General features: G+C 47.4%; 1 protein-coding gene across 18 annotated transcripts in view; it reads left to right on the top strand.

Annotated features, from left to right (window-relative positions):
* Window positions 1-18,435, top strand: part of NFASC (neurofascin) — a 278,159-nt gene that overhangs the window by 95,481 nt on the left and 164,243 nt on the right. For 8 of the 18 annotated variants that reach the window (XM_075910489.1, XM_075910486.1, XM_075910494.1 and 5 more), the window contains exon 2: window positions 3,376-3,481. The exons of 3 other annotated variants lie outside the window; for them this stretch is intronic. The gene's annotated coding sequence lies outside the window, so the exon portion shown is untranslated. Of the gene's footprint in view, window positions 1-573; window positions 596-3,375; window positions 3,482-7,560; window positions 7,769-18,435 lie in introns of those variants that run through there. 7 more of the 18 variants (XM_075910505.1, XM_075910503.1, XM_075910504.1 and 4 more) reach the window with 2 other exon arrangements.

Here is an 18,435-nt window from a genome sequence, read left to right as displayed (position 1 = left end):
GGCTCGGTGTGTGTACACATCCCCGGTTTGGCATGACTCAGGTCTCTTTAGATAATTGAGGAAACTGCTGCATCGGTAAGATGTAGGGAATGCACAGTTCTGAATCCATCCGTGTGCTCGGTGACTTGTGAGGCCCAGCAGTCTCCTGGTAAAGCGCTTTGCATCACGGAGGGGATCAAAGCTGCCAGCTACGGCTCCTGGGCAGGCAAGAGCCCTGTCGCGTCAGCCTGCTTGTACCTTGGAATGGAGGAAAAGCCCGGAGTCACTCGCTAGCCTGAGGATTTTCCTGTGACCGAGAACATCTTCAGGCCCTGGAGGAAGTCACTCTGCAGACTCCACTAGGATGTGGAGCTACGACGGTTTGAAGATATATTTGAGGGTGGGAGAAGAAGAGAGTGAAGGAACCTGGCATGTCTCCCTTTTCCCCAGCCTTTTAAAAAAATCTGTATGTTGCTCCATCGTCAATGAAATGTGTGATATAAATAACTCCACATAGAAAACACTGGCCGGTAGCCATACAGTTCCTGAGGAGAATTCCTGCCCTGCATTGAATAACACAGAACTCCTTGTAACTGAGACCCTCTGTCCCAACAGGGTAAGTTGGATTTTTAAGGCCTGGGGTGTGTACATGGTCTGGGTGGGCAAATCTCCTGGAGCATAGGGTTTTATGACTCTCAATCTTTTTTCCCTTTGTTGTTGGTTTTCGTCCATAGACCATGGGCAGTAGCAGTGCAACCCCCCCTCATCACCCGGCAGTTAGGATTGGGTGCTCTGTGAAACAGTTTATACAGATTCTCCAGTGCTCTGCCCTTTGTGCTCTCAGTTACCATCACGTGACGTGAGAGAAATGCTGCTGTTCTGACGTGGCTGCATTTTATACCTGCTCTGTACTTGTTAGAGTAATTGCATGCTGGGTACAAATGTAGAAAATCAGCCACTGTCTTTATTTCATTAGAGTCCCTCCCTCCCTCCCCCTCTCCTCCACCCTTCCACCTCTCTAGATCACTGCCTTGGAACGCGCTCTATTTATTTGTTCCTCTTGGATTTCCTTTCTCTCCTCCTAGCATCAACCCAACTATCCAGACCACACTGCTTAAGTGTGTTTTGAAATTGGGGGAGACAAGTTTTCCTGTCCCTAGCGTATCTTTTGGCCGCTGGCAATCAGCTCTCTACACCTAGCCCAGCTACTGCTGTATTTGCCATCCCAGCCTCCTGGGAAATTATGGCTTGGGGGCTAGTTCAGTCAGCACGTGAACATTCCTCTGTTAGAGGAGCAGGCAATGTTATCCCAGGGCAGGCCAGTTTGGGCTTCTAGAGCCCTGCAAATCCAAGGCTCTCCAGTGGAGGTGGGTGTCACGTACCCACCCCCACCCCCACGGTACGTAGGATCGGGGTGCCCTTGTTGGTGTCATGGTGGCCCGGATCCCAGGTTTATTCCTAGGCCTGCAAGTTCACGGAGGGGAAGCATACTCGTGTATCGAGGTCAGACCCCCATGCACGGTAGCCTACCCCCCTTCGAGCCACCTGTCCCTCCACCACAGCTATCTGCTAACGGGTCATAGTCCACGTCCACTGTGGGTGTCCCTTGTCCCGTCGCGCACCCAAGTTCAGTAGTAAGAAGGCAAAGAAAAGGTCCCTCTCAAAGCTCCGCCTTCCCGTCTTTCTCGACAGTCAGTTCTTTGGTTGGGTAGGGGAACTCGAGCCCTCCTGAGCTCCAGCCCCAGGACCCTAAGGTAAAGTCGAGCAGACCTTTCCCGAATGATGAGTCCCATGTTGGGACTGCGCCGGTCTGTTTCTGGGCTGGGCACCTCCGGCGCGTCCGGCCCCATGTGGAGTGACGGGCCCATCCCATCACAGTGGGTATCAAGTGAACTTAGCACAGAGATCCATGGCTCATTTTTGCAGACATGAATTCTGTATCCATGTAGGGCCTCTAGCTATAGAAGCACCCGCTGTGAAGTAATTATCGTCTCATTGGCTTGTCCTGCCTGGGCCGTGCTCCGGTGCCATGCGAGTTAAACATGCAGTTAGAGCTGCTGTGTATTGCCTCTTGGGCTTGAGCTGCAGTAAAATTTCCCTCTCAGCGCTGCCGACAATGCAGTAAGTGATTCAGCAGAACAGAGCGAAGTGGGGATGGGAGGCGGCCAGTAAGTTTTTGTTTGGTCGTGCGCCAACTCAGCAGTCGGGTGCCCCTTGGGTGTTGCCTGGCCATCCTTTTTGAGGCTGCTGTCTAGATTTCAGCCTGGCTGGTGATTGGACTTCGGGAAAGACTTTGTGTGAAAGTCAGCGGCTATTGGAGCTTCTTGGTGGGGCTGAGCAAAACCGTGCCATCAAGATTGTTGGTGTTCAGGAGTCAGGAGTGTTGGCCCTACAAGAAGAGAATAGATTGTTTTCTGCTTCTCCGGACCAAGCCCCCAGCAGAGCTCCAAGTGAGTTGTTTTTTGGTTTCTCTGTCCACGGCCAGCATAAATACAGCACTAAAAATGCTGCTCTGTAGCTGTTGAGCTGAACAGGGAGCAAAGGCTGTTAACAGATCTCTGATGCCGGTTACTAAAGCCAGGTGTTCTAATTCCTGTTTGTTGCCAGTTCCAGAGATTCACTAGTATTTGTAATGGTTTGCACTTCAGGCTTCGTCTCAAGCACTGTAAGATAAAGCTCCTGCTAAGGTCATGGAGTTTGTGCTTGCCCTTGGAGCACCACGAACTGGACCTTTTGTTAGATGGCAAATAAGGGAATAGTTGAACATCTAGGGGGTCTGCCAGACTTCACTTCCAGAACTACTGGTAAACAAAAGACAGGACTATGCAGCACTGTGAAGACTAACAAGATGGTTTATTAGGTGATGAGCTTTCGTGGGCCAGACCCACTTCCTCAGATCAAATAGTGGAAGAAAATTGGCAAGACCATATATACCTAAGAGATACAATTAAAAAAAAAAGTGAACACACACAAAATTGACAAATCAGATTTTAGAACGGGGGGGGGGGGGATAAGAAGGAGAGGTTAGTGTCTGAGATAACGATATTAGGGATGATAATTGGGGGAGCTACCAAACTAACATGGCTGTATCTCTATTACTGGTAAACAATCTAGAAGATTCACTCTGGCAGTTTTTCTTTCTGGGCTTGGTGAAGTGAACTCCCCACCATGCAATGTGGGCCCTTAGAAACGGAGTCAATCTTGGTGTGCAGCTCTTAAAGATTGCATGGTGCTTATGAGTACGAATTTTCTGACATTTTTCTCTTGATGGGTATCTTTCTGTGTAACTGTCCACACCTAGTTACCATCCACCACCCTACAGGCGGCCACATTTCAGTGTAGTAGTGAGAAATGCCTCTGTGCATATAAGGGTCTATGTGCTTTTCCCTTTTTTAGGGTCTGTGAAATTGAACTGAAAAGCCGGGAAGGAAGGGAGCAAAAATCACCTGGCTGTTCACAGATGCTTAACCACCACCCCACCCAGGACAGAAGCTTTGCTGTGGTAAGTACTAGCATCAACAGTGCTTGGTCAGCAGGCATGCTCCCCAACAGACCAAGCAAACACAGCCACTGTGGGGGAGAGGGGGTTTTTTGTTAGCAAAAGTGCTGACAAACCGTGTTTATGCTGCCATCGGGTCCGTAGGATTGTTTCAGGCAGTTGCTCCAGGCCCTGCACTTGGCAAATGACTTAATTGTGCGACCCCTGTTGCTGTCCCGTGCCAGGCCACGCAGTAGTCCCTGGCTCACATTGCTCAGGAGGAGGGACAAAGGGGTGGGACTTGGGGAAAGAGGTAGAGCAGGGGCGGGGCCTGTGGCGAGGGAGTTGCCCCAGGCCTAGTGCCCCTCTAGGGATGTCCCTGGTGACCCGGCTGCATGGACACAGCAGTGTCGCTAAAAGCTGTGCAGTGTACACACCTGAGTGAAGAGCCTGGTTGGATTTTGAAGAGGTGTGCAGCAGGGAGCTGATCGGTGGAAACTTGTATCTAGGGTACAGCCATTGTGGGTGGATCTATGCAATTTGAATATTGCTCAGAACAGCTGACACTCCAGTTTTTATCCAATCAGGTTGGGTGGCACAGCTGGTTAGTGTCTAGTCATGGCACAGGGCCAATGGCTGCTTGATTGTTAAGATCTATGGAATGGAGACTCACATGGCTGAACCCTGAGCTCAGATCCTTGGAGATCAGCAGGTCTCCAATGCCCATTGGTCTTGGGATTCATGCGAGTATAAGGCCATCCCCTGGCTGCTAGTCTAGCCTGCTCCGGGAACCTCACTTTGCATGTGTCAACTCAAAATGTTGAAAAGAATGTGATGTGGTGTCCTCCCAACTCGTGTTACCTTTGCATGAGTAGTGTGGCCACTACATGGTGAAATCCTTTGGCATCTGAGGGGCTTGATAGGAAGGAATACGGTGTGTCTAACATCCCTACTGTAGACACATTGCTAAGGCAGAGTCGTGATTTGCCTAGAAAAGCAGGAATTGTACAGTAAGGGCCGGAGTTAGTCACATGAAGGAGTTTTGTGGGGACCACTCTTCCAGGCCAAGGAATTCAGAGTTTTGGGGGGTTTCCCTACCATCTTGTCCAAGTTCCATTATGTCCAGGATGAACCTCTCTAGTCTGGCACCCTCGGGAGCTGACCAGTGTCGAATTAGAGAATTTGTCAGAATACAGGAGGTCAGTATTGTCTAGCAGCATGACCAACACTTCCACTGCTTCCTGGGCTCTGAGAAGACATTGAGGGGTAAATCAGAGCTAAAGAACAGCACAGAACACTGAGCGCCAGGACTGGTGGCTGTAAACAAACTTTACAGGACTGTGGGGAAACTTGGACACATGCGTAAGTGGCCATCCTGATAACTAAAATCATGCTGGACCATGGATGTTGCTGGACTAGAGAGGTTTAACCTGTGGGGTGGAAGGTAGATATTGGGCAGAAAGCTGCTGTGGTGCAGAAGAATAGAACAGCTGATGCTGGGCCTGATTTTCCTCCAGCTCACACTTCTGTCCATAAAGGCATCTTTGCTATGGGCAACAGAGTGACACTGATATAAATAAAAAGAGAATTGGGCTCTCTGACCTTCTCTTGTTGAGAGATACTGCCAATGACAAACTCAGCATAAAAGCATGAGGAAAGGGTTGTGAATTAAGGACTGCAGCCTTATTCATAGATTCATAGACTTTAAGGTCAGAAGGGACCATTATGATCATCTAGTCTGACCCCCTGCACAGTGCAGGCCACAGAATCTCAACCACCCCTCTTAGAATAATCCTCTCACCTATATCAAAGATATTGAAGCATTCAAATACTTTGAAGGACCCAACATGCAGAGAGTCCTTCAGCTGTGATCTGTGCCCAATGCTACAGAGGAAGGCGAAAAACCTCCAGGGCCTCTGCCAATCTACCCTGGAGGGAAATTCCTTCCCGACCCCAAATATGGCGATCAGCTAAACCCTGAGCATGTGGGCAAGACTCACCAGCCAGACACTACAGCAAATGGGACGTGGCTGGTTAACACTTCTAGAATGTGGCCAACAGTTCTAGAATGTCATCTAGTTCTTGTGCAGAGAAATATAGCAAGGTTGTTTGGGGGTTTGGGGCTAGATTATTTTTCTTCCATGTGTCTGAAGCTTCTTAATAGGGCATTCAAATCATCTAGAAAACTGTGTGTCTGTGTCTGTGACCTTTTCCATCTCCAGTGACTTCCAATGCCAGACTTAGTGTTTGTATTCCTCACATCTTCCTTGTCTCTGTCTGGTTTTGCCAGCAGTCTGGCTGGCTGCTTCTCCTTCCAGTTCTGTTGGATGTTTGGTTTGCACCACATCTGCCTTTGGAAAACCAGAGGTATCCTATTAAACTAGTAGAAGGTTCTTTTCCCTATCTGAGCTGTGACATTCTGGGTTATTGACCAGTTCTATATCTGTTTTGCATAGTAGTGAGTCCCTATTAATATCAGTAAAGAGAGCTTCAGTATTGTAAAGGGATGAGGAAGGATGATTAAATAGTTAGATTAGTGAACTGTAAGGGGATCTGTTCTTCACTTCTGCACCAACTCCTTTTAGAAGTCCATTCCTCTCTATGTCCTTGTACACCCAACATTGCCATCTGTGCTGCAGATTGATCTTCTGTAAATGGTGTTTGTTATAAATGTCAGTGGTGAGTGGGTAGTTTGAGACTTACTTGACATTTATGAAGCACTTAGGGATCTGTGTGTGCTACAGAAGGGCAAGGTAATAACTAGGGTACTACCAAATTAATGGTCTGTCTTGGTCAATTTCACAATCCTAGGACTTTAAAAATAATACATTTCATTATTTTAGCTATTTAAATCTCCATGGTGGTGGTGTAGGAAGGGTCAGTCCTATTGACAGCCCTGGGTGACCACCAGGGAACTTGTCAAGCCAAAAAAAAAAAAAAAGGTAGACAGTTGTGGCCCTTTTAATTGCCACATGTCCCAAGTGGGCTTCCATTGGGCTCTGTCAGTGGCCCCTTGAAAATGGCCCGGCTCACCCACCCCTAACCCTGGCTCTAGTTGTAGGAGGAGTGGGGGCTGTGGTATTGGTACCCTTCCTTGTGTACTGCTGCTTATGGTGGCACTGCCTTCAGACCTGGGTAGCTGGAGAGCGGCTGCTGGCCAGGATCCCAGCTCTGAAGGCAGCCGCATAGAAGTAAGAGTGGTATGGTATTGCCAGTCTTCTGCACCGCTTCTGACGGAGCGCAGCCTTGAGAGCTGGGTAATCCCACTCCCCAAATATCACCACTCTCCAATACTGCCCCCCCTAAAATAACCTTGTGACCCCTCCCACCCTCTGCAATTACCTTTTGGGTCAGGACCTCCAATTCGAGAAATGCTGGTGTTCTCTGTGTAGTACAGAGTAAAAGCACAGAAAAGACCAGATTTCAGTCTGTGACATGTTTTTCATGACCATGAATTTGGTAGGACCCTAATAAATCCACATTAAAATGATGCTAGTAATCGGCATTAAACTGCTGGATGCTATGCTGCGATACACAGGGCCAAATATATTGGTGTAATGGAGCTGAAAACCTATTGCCTCAGTGGACTCGTGCTATTGTATGAGAAGAGCAGAACTTCCTGGCTTCTCGTCCGTTAGAAGCGTGCACTGCGGATCTGTCCTATCACTGCAAAGCTCTATAAAAAGGGTTGGAACAGAACGAGGCTGCATTAGGAACAATGAAAACCTGCCGTGCAAGTGTCTCTGGCCTGCAGTGTGTGGAACATGGGGACAAGCCCTGGCTGGTACTTAAGCCTGTTCTCAGCTGACTCCGAGGCACCGAGTACAGAGTGGGTAGTGTCAAGAACTATGTCTCCTGCATTATGCATGAGGGAAATCCAGAGAGTTGGAAGGGATGGGGGGAGTAAAGGGAGAGACCGAGGAATGGGGGAGCAGTTATTAATAAATGGAATTGTGTGTTCTCCCATCCACTGTGGCACTGGGAGATAATAAAGCTCTGTGTAAGCCAGAGAAAGCTGCATGTGGGGGGGCGGATCTTCTGAAGCAATTGCATTTTTTTTTTCTCCTGGACACTGGGAACGTCTGTTTGTGTTTGTTCTGCAGCTGAAGGCTAGGGACGGGTCTGAGCCTCGCATCCTTGGAAGCAGTAGGTCCCGGGGTGAGCTCCCTGGATGTTACTTTGGTCTTTGAGAACTTAATTCCGTATTCCCTGTTCACATGGAGGACCTTCTTGTCTGGGATAGAGGAGACTGAAAAATCTTGAACCTGAATTTCAGAGGGGATAAACATGGCTTAAACGTGAGAGGCAAAGGTAGGCTGAAGTGTGTATTAGATAGTTCAAGGGTTGTTTATGGGAGGGGTTTTTCATATGCCCAGAGCATGCAGGCAGAATGGAGGTGTAGGCATAGATAGTGTAATGGACAGGAATTTCATATACTCTTATCTCACTCAGCAGCCCTCATGAGCATCCTAAGATGTTAAAGGGGGCAAAAAGGCAGATTTTTCTAATTTGTCAAAGGTAAGAACTTTGTCCAGTCTCAGCAGAACAAGAGCTTTGAGTGAATTTGGGCTCCAAGCAAGATCTGTGTTAGCTCCGATGTCAGACAACCTGTGTGAAGGCAGCTTTAGGGGGTAGCTGAGTGAGTCTGTTACAGAAAAAAACAAGTGGTCTGGTAGCACTTTATAGACTAACAAAACATGGAGATGGTATCATGAGCTTTCGTGGGCACAGCCCACTTCTTCAGATGAGTGGAGTTATGAGTAGGGGATATGAAAACTTGAAATAAATAGGAGAAGGGAAGGGGGGAGGCAGGTATCCCAACTGACCTGAGTTTACCTCTTGGATGTGAATCCTTGAGTTACCTGGTGTGTGTTGCTTTGCTGCCACTTCTCTGTGCTCTGTGCAGCCTTCCCATGCTGGATAGAGAAATTCATCAGACTCTTTTCCCTAAATTCTTGACTCCCCTCCTCTGCTTTCCAGTATCTCCCAAACAATGCGGAGATCTCATTTGCATCTAACCCTTAGGTATTAGAGTATCTGACTATTTGAAACCAGGCTGGTGTAGCTAGAAGTAGAATGAAGCCGCTGATCTCTGTATAGGGAAGAGAGAGCTAACTAACTTACCCCTTTGGCTATTGTGAGATGGTTGCCATGCTTTCAAAGCACTGTGCAAACAGCAATGTATTATACATAGCTTGATAGAGGATACTCTGATGGACATTGCTGGAGTACATTGAAATCATTCAGCTGTTTGTTCTGTCATTTGATATATACATAACATTTCACTATGAAATTTAGCTTCAACGGGGGCAGACAATGCCTAAAACTCCCATAGAAGTTTGTATAGAAACAGAAACATCTGAATGAATAAGTTATTTTTAAATGCATTTAGTCACTGTGCTCATTATCTGGAGCTGTGGTCTCTTGCCTTTGCACTTTTTATTCATCTGTGCTTTGGGTGAGCAGTAAAATTGAGGTCTGATCAATCGTGGTAATTAACAAGTCCTTTTTTAAGGAAGATGACCCGTTGGCTTCAGTGTCCTGGTCAAATTCTCAATTTGAGGGAGCCTCTCTTGTCTCCCTAAATTCCCCTGTGGCTTCAGTTGAATGCAGGTGCCTCCTTCGCTGCCTGTTTTATTGCATTGCTGTGAAGCAGCACCCCAGAGTTATCCCCTTTCAGTGAGAAGTGAAGTGTTTGGATCATTTAGTGAGAGCCAGTTACCCTAACACTGGCTGCATCAGTCAGAGCAAAGGAACAGGAATCTTGATGCCTGAAATGCCTGGAAATGGGGAAGGAAGCTGCTTTTGTGGCTTTCCCTTCTCCCAACCACCTCTGTGATTAGCTTTGTTTTCTTACAGGAGACGTTGGATTAAAATAGGAGTTGCACTGAAATTGTTTTTTGAGCCATGCTCCAGTAGCAACCCCAGATTTTTTCTAGTAGAAATAACACTGTCCATTCATAATTATGCCAGTGCATGATTTCAACATGCCTTCCTTGCTCTGCCGCCAACAGGAGTAGGTGATGATGGGCGGGCGGGGGGGCTGATGAAACCACAGCCTCTGGGGGAAACATACTCATGGGATGGAACCAGCTCCCCACAGAGGTACCCACCATCACCCACTAATGCATCCTCAAAACCACCAAAACTGTGCCCCTTGCCTCTTCCCTGGAGCCCTTGGCTGGGGTCAGAGCTATGGAATTGGGAAACAGGTTTTACCATCAGTGAGCTCCCCCATGAAGGGGGAACTCAGCCCTTTGCATTGTGTTCCACTTCTTATTACATGCGTGTAAATCTGAATTAAATGTGGTGACACCAATGAAGTTATTCCAGATTTACATTGGTGTCACTGGGGTCAGGATTAGACCCCTAATATTTACCGATCTCTTGCTTTTTTTTTTTTTTTTTTTTTTTTTTTTTTTTTTTTTTTTTTTTTTTTTTTTGAGCCTCTTTCCTTTTGAGGTTCTCAATCTTGTTGTCATTCTCTGCTTTTCTTGCTCTTTTTTTTTTTGCTTGAGTCTCTGTTCTTCCTCTAGAAAACACAGTTATTACTGCCAGTGCCTGTTTACAGTGTAAAATCCGCTTCAGATGTTTGTGGCCAGCTATGCAAAAAAACCACATTGTTCTGAGTTGGCGGAGGGCAATCTTGCAGAACAAGCCTGCTTTGCTGTGAAGTTTTTTCCATGACTAAATATTGGTGTTTGACATTGAATGCAACAGACCACTATAGAAGCAATATAAAAGCCTCCTGTTTTCAGGATATAAATTAGTGGGGTCACTCGGGGAAACCTTCCCCAATAGCCAAGATTCATGAATGGGTTCTTTGGGATAGCCACTATATGTTTGTATTGCGCTTAGAACCCTGAACTTCTAGTTGGCTTTGATTGTAGAATCATAGAACCGTAGGGTTAGAAGATACTGCCTGGGTTATCTAAGCCAAACCCCTGCCAAGAAGCAAGATTTTCTGTGTCTAAACAACCCCCGACAGAGGGCTAGCCAGCCTCCTTTTGAAAATCTTTGGTGAAGAAGTTTTCACAACCTCCCGAGGCATCTGTTCCAACCGTTAGAAGTTTTCCTGAAATTTATTCTGAATCTGCTGTGCTGAAGTTTGAACCCATTGCCTCTTGTGTGCAAAACTTTTTGCCATGTTCTTTTTGGCAGCGATGCAAGTACTTGAAGACTGCTACAGGTTGGACCTCCCTGGTTTGGCACCCTTGGGACCTGACTGGTCCAGGATGAGGGATTTTGCTGGACCAGGGGAGGTCATTTCTGGCCCCCCCTGCTGCCAGCCCCACCATGAGGACCAGCTCCTGTCTACCATCCCATGCTGCAGCCTCTGTATCAGAGGAGCAGTGTGGGATGCTGGAGCAGCCTCTGTCCGCAGGGAGCTTAGGACCCCACGGATAAAGAGTGGCAGGCGTCTTCCTGGGAGTGGGGTGGACAGCTGGGAGCATACTGGCTGCTAGCCCCACTCCCAGGGTAGCCTAGCAACCATTGCAAAAAAATTTTAGTGGTTACACAGTTGTTAAAATGACCCTTCTTTTAAAACATCCCGTCAAAACTTTTCACAACAATATATCTGTTTTATTTAAAGTTTTGCTAGGGAGATACTTCAGAAGAGAGAATCTGACCAGGGACTTCAACTTTGGTCTCCCATGTCCCAGCAGAGTGTGCTAACCTGTGTGTGTGGTGGGCGGGGTTAGGTTTTGTCCTGCTGCAGAATGGCAAAGTTTTGGAATCTCAGAAATTTTTGTGAGATGGAAAAAACCATTTCCCGTCCAGCTCTTCTTTTAGGATGGGGGCATGTGATCTTAGCCTACTGGTTTTTTTCCTAACACCCTTTCTATTTGTGTAGTTCAGAAAGACCAAACCGTTGTCAGAGCAATGAAACTAATAGCTTTTATTAGAATACATGGACTAATTAATAAAACAGGTTTCCACTTAATATTTCTAACTTCACATACAAGAAAGATATATACGCACCAGTATGATCTACAGATTCAGCGGATTACAACCTTTAAAGTGATGACATCACCCATTTTGCATGAAGTGGTTTTGACTTATGAATATTCATAAGCCAATTTTCATAAAGCATGGGGGGGCATAACAGCAAGTGTTCAGAGCTTTCTGGAAATCTAAGGTTCAGAAAATCAGGCCTCCTTAAAGCATTTTTTTTCTTAAAAATGGAGACCCTTACAAAAGATTTCTGAAAGCAAAGGCTGGTAGCTTCTGGCAGGATGTGTTGTGGGGGTGAAGCTATAGTGTTGATGAGGCTTTTGTGTGCCTTCTCACGTTGCCCTGGTGTGTTTCTCCCACTCTTTGTTTTTCTCCCCTGGCTTGTAATTACATGTTGCAGTTCTGATGTTGGAAAGCAGTTCCAAATTATACCTTGCCTGGGTTCCGTGCTGTGCAGCTGCCGAGAAGATGCAATAAGAAGTTATTAGTCACACTTAATATCTAGCCAGCCAGTTGCAGGGGGGTGAAAAGGGCATCGTACATGCTAGCAACCTTGCCTGTTTCTCAATGACCCATCGGTGCATTATGAACAAATATAGATGTAGAGGAAATAAGAGTTCAAAAGGAGCTGACTTGTACCACTGGGATCTGGGGTGAGGAGACTGTTATTTCTACACATTTTGCTCTGTGGCTAAATTAGCATGAAACTGTCCTGAAAATCATTAGCATGAACTGGCTGAAGTGTTACAGTTAGCGAGATAATAGACTTCCCAGGAGGTGCATTGTGTGCTACAGGGATTTCAAGGGCAGGCAGCTTTCCCTACAAATCAGGTTGGTTTTTCTGTGCTGTTTCTTCTGCAATGGAACTACCAAGCACCTGTTGAACAGGGAACAGAAGGGGTTGATTAGCTCAGGCTTCAGCACAGAGTGAGCATGGTCACCTGTTCCTCTATAGCGGGAGATCAGCAGGCAACACCATTCACTCAAAAGACTATTCTTTCGATGCCTGGTCTACGGCCTCTCACGCTACTCCCTGCGACAACCCTGCCCACTGGGGAGGGAAGTCCGATAGTGAGTGAACGGAAATGCCTCTTACACAGGTGTTTAGGCATCTAAAATGTGGACAGGTGTCTGAATTCCTTTGTAAAAATAGCCTGTAGGCTTGATCTGTGTACTGGTGTGTTCCCTTTAAGCTGTCACAGTGTTATAACTTGAACACCAGCTGGTAGTGTAGTCTCACACACTAACACTTGAACAGCTTGGGTAACTCACACACCTTCTGAGTGTGGTTCACTGTCCCATGTAGGGTCACATCTATACTTACCGGAAGGGGAATGCTCTGGAGATCCATCTTCTGGCATTTGATTTAGCAGGCCTAGTATAGACCCCCTAAATCGAACACTGAGGGCAGCTTCCACCAGAGTCCCTACTCCTCCTCTTGCAAGGAGTATGGAAAGCTGATGGGAGCTTTTGTTGTCATTGGCCTCCCCCAGGGCACTGCTAAGGCTTGGCTTAAGGTAAGCTGACTTCAGTTACGCATTTTGCATAGCTGGAGTTGTATACCTTAAGCTGACTTTCCTGCTCTAGTGTAAACCAGGCCAAAGAGAATAGTGAGATTGCTCTATGGCCTTAGCTGCTAGCCCAGCTGGCTTTTAGCTCATTCAGTAGAAGCTCCTACACTAAGCTCCAGAGGTCTGAGGTTCAATTCTGCCCCCAGACGACTAGGGTTTGTTGGCATAACATGCTGCTATCAGGCCTCCATTGGTTTCAAATAAATAGCTCACTTTTGGAGGATAAGGCCTTAAATGGTTTTATTTAAAAAAAAATACAAAGGGTGGGAAGGATTGTGAGATGAACATGAAGTGTAGTTCTACTTAGTGCAAGCCTGGACTCAGGGTGAGTGCTGGTTTTGAGTCAGTCCAAAAGTGAGAGCGAACCAGAACCTCAACTATGAACTCACTGGTCAATTGCACCTCCTCCCCCCTTTTAGAAAGGAAAGCGCACACTCACAGCAAATACAGCAGAGTACTGTATTAAATTTAAACAGCTTTAAAAAGGAGGGGAGTTTTTTGTTAAACACTTGGCAAAGTGAGGAAATGATTTCTGTGCTTGTTTCATTTAAATAGTTAAAAGCAGGATTTTTCTTCTGCTGCATTAAACCGATGTTCCATCATGCACTTTTGAAAGAATAGCTGTAATATTTTGTTCAGTGTTACAGACATCCAAGGTCTTCATAACTCTGTTCTTCTGTATCTGCAATCTCAAAAGAGTATCCTTTATCTTAATTACAACCCCGATCTGCTCTTTGCTCGGTTTGACCCAGGTCACTTTAGTTACAGCAGGCAATAAGAGAGGTTAGTCTTGCTTAAATTGCAATGTGAGCTGAATGTAGAGGAATACAAGACGATGGAGGATGGTGAAGCACTGGAATGGGAAGTGCTAGAATCTCCATCCCTAGCAGTTTGTCCTGGCTTGACAAAGCTGTGGCTGAGATGATTTAGTTGGTATTGGTCCTGGTTTTAGCAGGTGGTTGGATTCAATAGTGGTTGGATTCAATAAACTCCTGAGGTCTCTTCTAACCTGAGGATTCTCTGTCTAAGAGCAGTGGTGGATGGCTGTTTGGGTGGATGGTGAGATGCCAACTGCTCTGTCCCCCATCACTGTGTGTTTTTCTTCCAACAAGCAGTTTTGAAGTAGAACCATGCCAATTTCAGTCCATTTCCGAATGAAAATGCCAATAAACGGCACCCTTCCCCCTCTCGCAATTAACACCTTTGGCAAAGGGGAAATAAAAGGGAAAGTCTCCTGCTTGGCGATTTCCGTGCAGTGCTGGGGGCAGAGTCACGGTGTTAATTTTTCATGAATAATTTTTGAAGTAGTGTCTGAATTCCACCCCGTCTTGTTCATATGGGAATTTCTCTGCATAAATGCTGGTTGCTATGGATACGTGGAACGGCCGTGGTCCCGATGGAACAAACCCAACAGCTGAGGATACTGTTAGCACAATCGGGGGGCTGCGTGTCTGGCCAAGTGACATTTGAATGGTAATAACTTTGCAAAATGTAACCATTGCTAGACAAGGAAATTACTCTGCCAGCTTCAACCATGGTGTTGACTGGTGTGACCCTGCATGACTAGGTGTTCGCTGTGTATCCCAGACGTCTGTGTGGAAAGGAAATTCATTTCAGCTTTTATAGAAGCATTCGGATTACCAGCTGCACATTTTCTTCCCTCCTCCATGAAACCCCCAGTGTTGGCTTTAAACACGGGTTCCAGTGCTAAAGTCCCTCTTGAATTTCTCAAGCCACAAGAAGCTCATGGTGGCAGAAACCTCTTAGGGTACATCTAGACTGAAAGCTTCTTTTGAAAGAGCATCCACACCTCAAAACTGGATCGAAAAAGCAATCTGCTTTTTCGAAAGAGAGCATCCACACTGCATGGACGCTCTCTAGAAAGAAAGCCCTGTTCGTAACTCTCAGACTGGCCACTAAGGCACCTGTGCTTTTTTCGATTGCCTCTTCTTTCAAAAAATGTCCCTATTCTCCGTCCACACATACACCTTTTTTTGAAAGAGCTCTTTTGAAAAAAGTGTTCTTCCTCGTAATTTCAGGCTTGCCAATGTCGAACCCCCCCCCTTCTTTCGATTTAATTTTGAAAAAATGTGATTGCAGTGCGGACACGGGTGACGTTTTTTCGAAAAAAGGGCAGTTTTTTTTTCAAAAAATCTATGTAGTCTAGATATACCCTTCGTTAAGAGTAAAGGATGGATACATCATAGCAGCATTTTAATCTTATAGCTCAGCTGGTTCACAGCGCTGGTCTTGTTGACACTCATTGTTCTGCCATACTCCTGCCTTTGGTGGTGATGGTTTTGTGAGCGTGTATGAGCCAGACACGCTTGAGCTGGAAAAATATTTCAAATACGATTTTCTGTGGCTTCATGTAGGGACGATCTCAAAGGTGACTCCTTCTGCCTTTCTCAGACAAAACTCTTCACTGTCTTGGTATTACATTACAGCAGTGTGAAGGCCTTTGTGAGCTGGGCACTGTGTATACATACAGTGAGAGACCATTCCTATGTAACAGTGGGGCTGACAGACACACATTGGGCCCTTGAGCAAGGTGTGGGGAGCGGTCACTGACTCCATGCCCCCTGGAAGAAGGGATGGGGCTGGCGGTAGCCTCCCCTAGGCAGCCCTCAGCACTGCTCGGAGTGTGCCCTGTGGGTCTTGGTGGTGAGTTAAAGGGCCTGGTGCTCTAACTGCTGCCACTATTGCAATAGCAACAGCCAAGACTCCTGGGTCCTTTTGAATGGCCGGACCCTAAGGCAGATGCCCCCTTAGTCGTCCTCCTGCGCATTGGTGGGCCTTCAATCTAAATACACCTGACAGACACACGATAGCAGGGGAAGCAAGGAGGTGAAATGGCTTCCAGAATGAAAGAATGGGCCAGTAGTGGAGCCAAGATTAGTTCTCCTGATTTCCAGTCCAGTGCAGATTGTGCTGCATTGCATTGATAATACCTCCTGTCTCCATGCCTCCCTTCACCCCAAAGCGCACCAAAGACCTTTCCGTTCTGTGGCAACGGTCACTGCAGAGGTTCATCCCACACAGAGGACAGGAAATGCCGTGAAATTTATCTGCCGGAGCCTGGTTGTGATCACCTGCTGGTGCCAATCAGGAGTAAATTGCCTTGAAAATGGACTTAGACCAGCATAAAACCACTGAATGTGAGGCCAGACCCAGGTCCCAACCAAGCATCTGAGTGATCAGCCCCATGGGGAACGTTTGTTGACCTACCTGTCAACAAGATAAAGTGCTAAATTGACCCTTCTGGAGTATCAGCATGGGACCGCGGCGTGCCTGTGTTTTGCACATGCTGAGCTCTAAGCCATTCTCTAAAGTCGATAGCCATGATGGTGATTTTGCACTCAGGAAGGGTCAGGAGGGAAGGAAGACGCAGACACTCATTTAGGCAGCTGATCAGAACTTCAGTGCAGCAAAAGACTCCTGCACCCACTTCTTCAGGTGCATTTGTAAAACTGACAGACAGTACCAAACCTGTGACCTCTGGTGCTCAGTGCATGAGCCTCTACAGTTTGTGCTAAAAGCCAGCTGACTCTCAGCTAAGGCTGTAGAGGAATCCCCTTCTTTCTCTCTCTAAGTTGGTTAAGTGCCACTGCGTGGGACAGCGAACCACACCGGTAGATGCATGGGTTACACATCCTTACTGCTCCAGTCAGGTTTCTTCTTCAGTAAAAGGAGTCATGTTGAAGGGCACAGTCACCCATATCCTTTTTAGTGCTGTCATCTCACCTACTTTCCAAGTGTCACTGTTTATCTGCCAGACTGTAGCCTCAATGCCCTTTCTCTTTAGGTTTCACATTGTCCGAAAGTTCTTTTGTAAGTAGGGGTATGTCTACACTACAGCGCTAATTCGAACTAACTTAATTCGAATTAGTTAATTCGAATTAGCGCAGCTAGACTTAAAAACTAGTTCGAATTAGTGTTTTGCTAATTCGAACTAGCATGTCCACACAGAGTGGACCCTGAACAGAGGTTAAGGATGGCCGGAAGCAGTGCCGGCAGGGCATCAGATGAGGACTTAGAGTGTGGAGCTGCTGTCTCAGGCTAGCCGAGGGCTGTGCTTAAAGGGTCCCGACCCCCACCCCAGACAGACAGTTCTCAGGGTTCCCCGCTTGCAAAGCAGTCCTGGCTTGGAGTGCCCTGAGTGCCCCCATGCGGAACATCACAGCACTCAGCAATCACCCCAGCTGCACTTGCCGCAGGCTGCCATCCGGGGGGAGGGGGTAATTGGGGGGCTGCAGGAGAGCTTCCACCCCGAGAAACCCGCAGAGCCAGCCCAGTCCTCCCCATCGGGGGCACGTACCTCATTCCTCCCTCACCTCCTTCCACTTACCCTTCCCTAGCCCCCCTTCCTGATGTACAAAATAAAGAAAACGTGTGGTCAAAAATAGAAACTCTCTTTATTGAACAAAACTGGGGGAGACTGGGAAAAAGGTGGGAGAGGGGAAGAGAGAGGCTGGGAGAGGGGAGGGCAACTAAAATGATCAGGGGTTGGGAACAGGTCCCATATGAAGAGAGGCTAAAGAGACTGGAACTTTTCAGCTTAGAGAAGAGGAGACTGAGGGGGGATAGGATAGAGGTCTATAAAAGCAAGAGTGGTGTGGAGAGGGTGCATACAAAAAAAAAGTTCTCCATTAGTTCCCATAATAGAAGGACTAGAGGTACAAAAGGAAAGGAATGGATAGCAGGCTTCAAACTAGTAACAGAAAGTTCTTCACAAAGCAAAGAGTCAACCTGTGGAACTCCTTGCTGCAGGAGGCTGTGAAGGCTAGAACTAGAACAGAGTTTAAAGAGAAGTTAGATCAAGTCATGGAGGTTGGATCCATGGAGTGGTATTAGCCAGGGGGTAGAAAAGGTGTCCTGCCCAAAGTTTGTGGAAGGCTGGAGAGGGATGGCACGAGACAAATGGCTTGGTCACTGTCTTTGGTCCATCCCCTCCAGGGTACCTAGGGTTGGCTGCTGTCGGCAGACAGGCTACTGGACTAGATGGACCTTTGGTCTGACCCAGTACGGCCATTCTAAGCTCAGGGCTCAGGGTCGGGGGTCTCAGTGGACCACCTTGATTTTCATGCAAACCTGCTCCTGAGTGGCCAGGCTGGCAGTTCTCCTGCCCTAGACGGCCACTTTCCTGTGCCTAGTGCGGAGGTCGTGGATGAGGTCCACGATGTCTGCACTAGACCAGGCAGGTGCCCGCCTCTTGCGGTCCTGGCCAGGCTCCCAAGAGCCGCCAGCCTGGTCTCAGGAAGAGGCGGAGGGCTGGGGGGCATCGGGTGGCTGGCTCATGGCATTCCAGGTGCAGGGTCTGTTGGCTGGGTGCTGGCAGGCTTGCACCTGGCACGGGCACCGTAGCCAGCCCGTGCCCCTTTAAGGGCTCCGGGGCCGGGAGGGGGGCATAAGAGTTTCCCTGGTGGTGCCCAGAGTGGCCACCAGGGAAAG

The sequence above is a fragment of the Pelodiscus sinensis genome, chromosome 27 (assembly GCF_049634645.1).
Source record: "Pelodiscus sinensis isolate JC-2024 chromosome 27, ASM4963464v1, whole genome shotgun sequence".
Classification (NCBI taxonomy): Eukaryota; Metazoa; Chordata; order Testudines; family Trionychidae; genus Pelodiscus; species Pelodiscus sinensis.
Note: the sequence above shows the minus strand (reverse complement) of the source record. Positions and strands in the feature narration are given on the sequence as shown.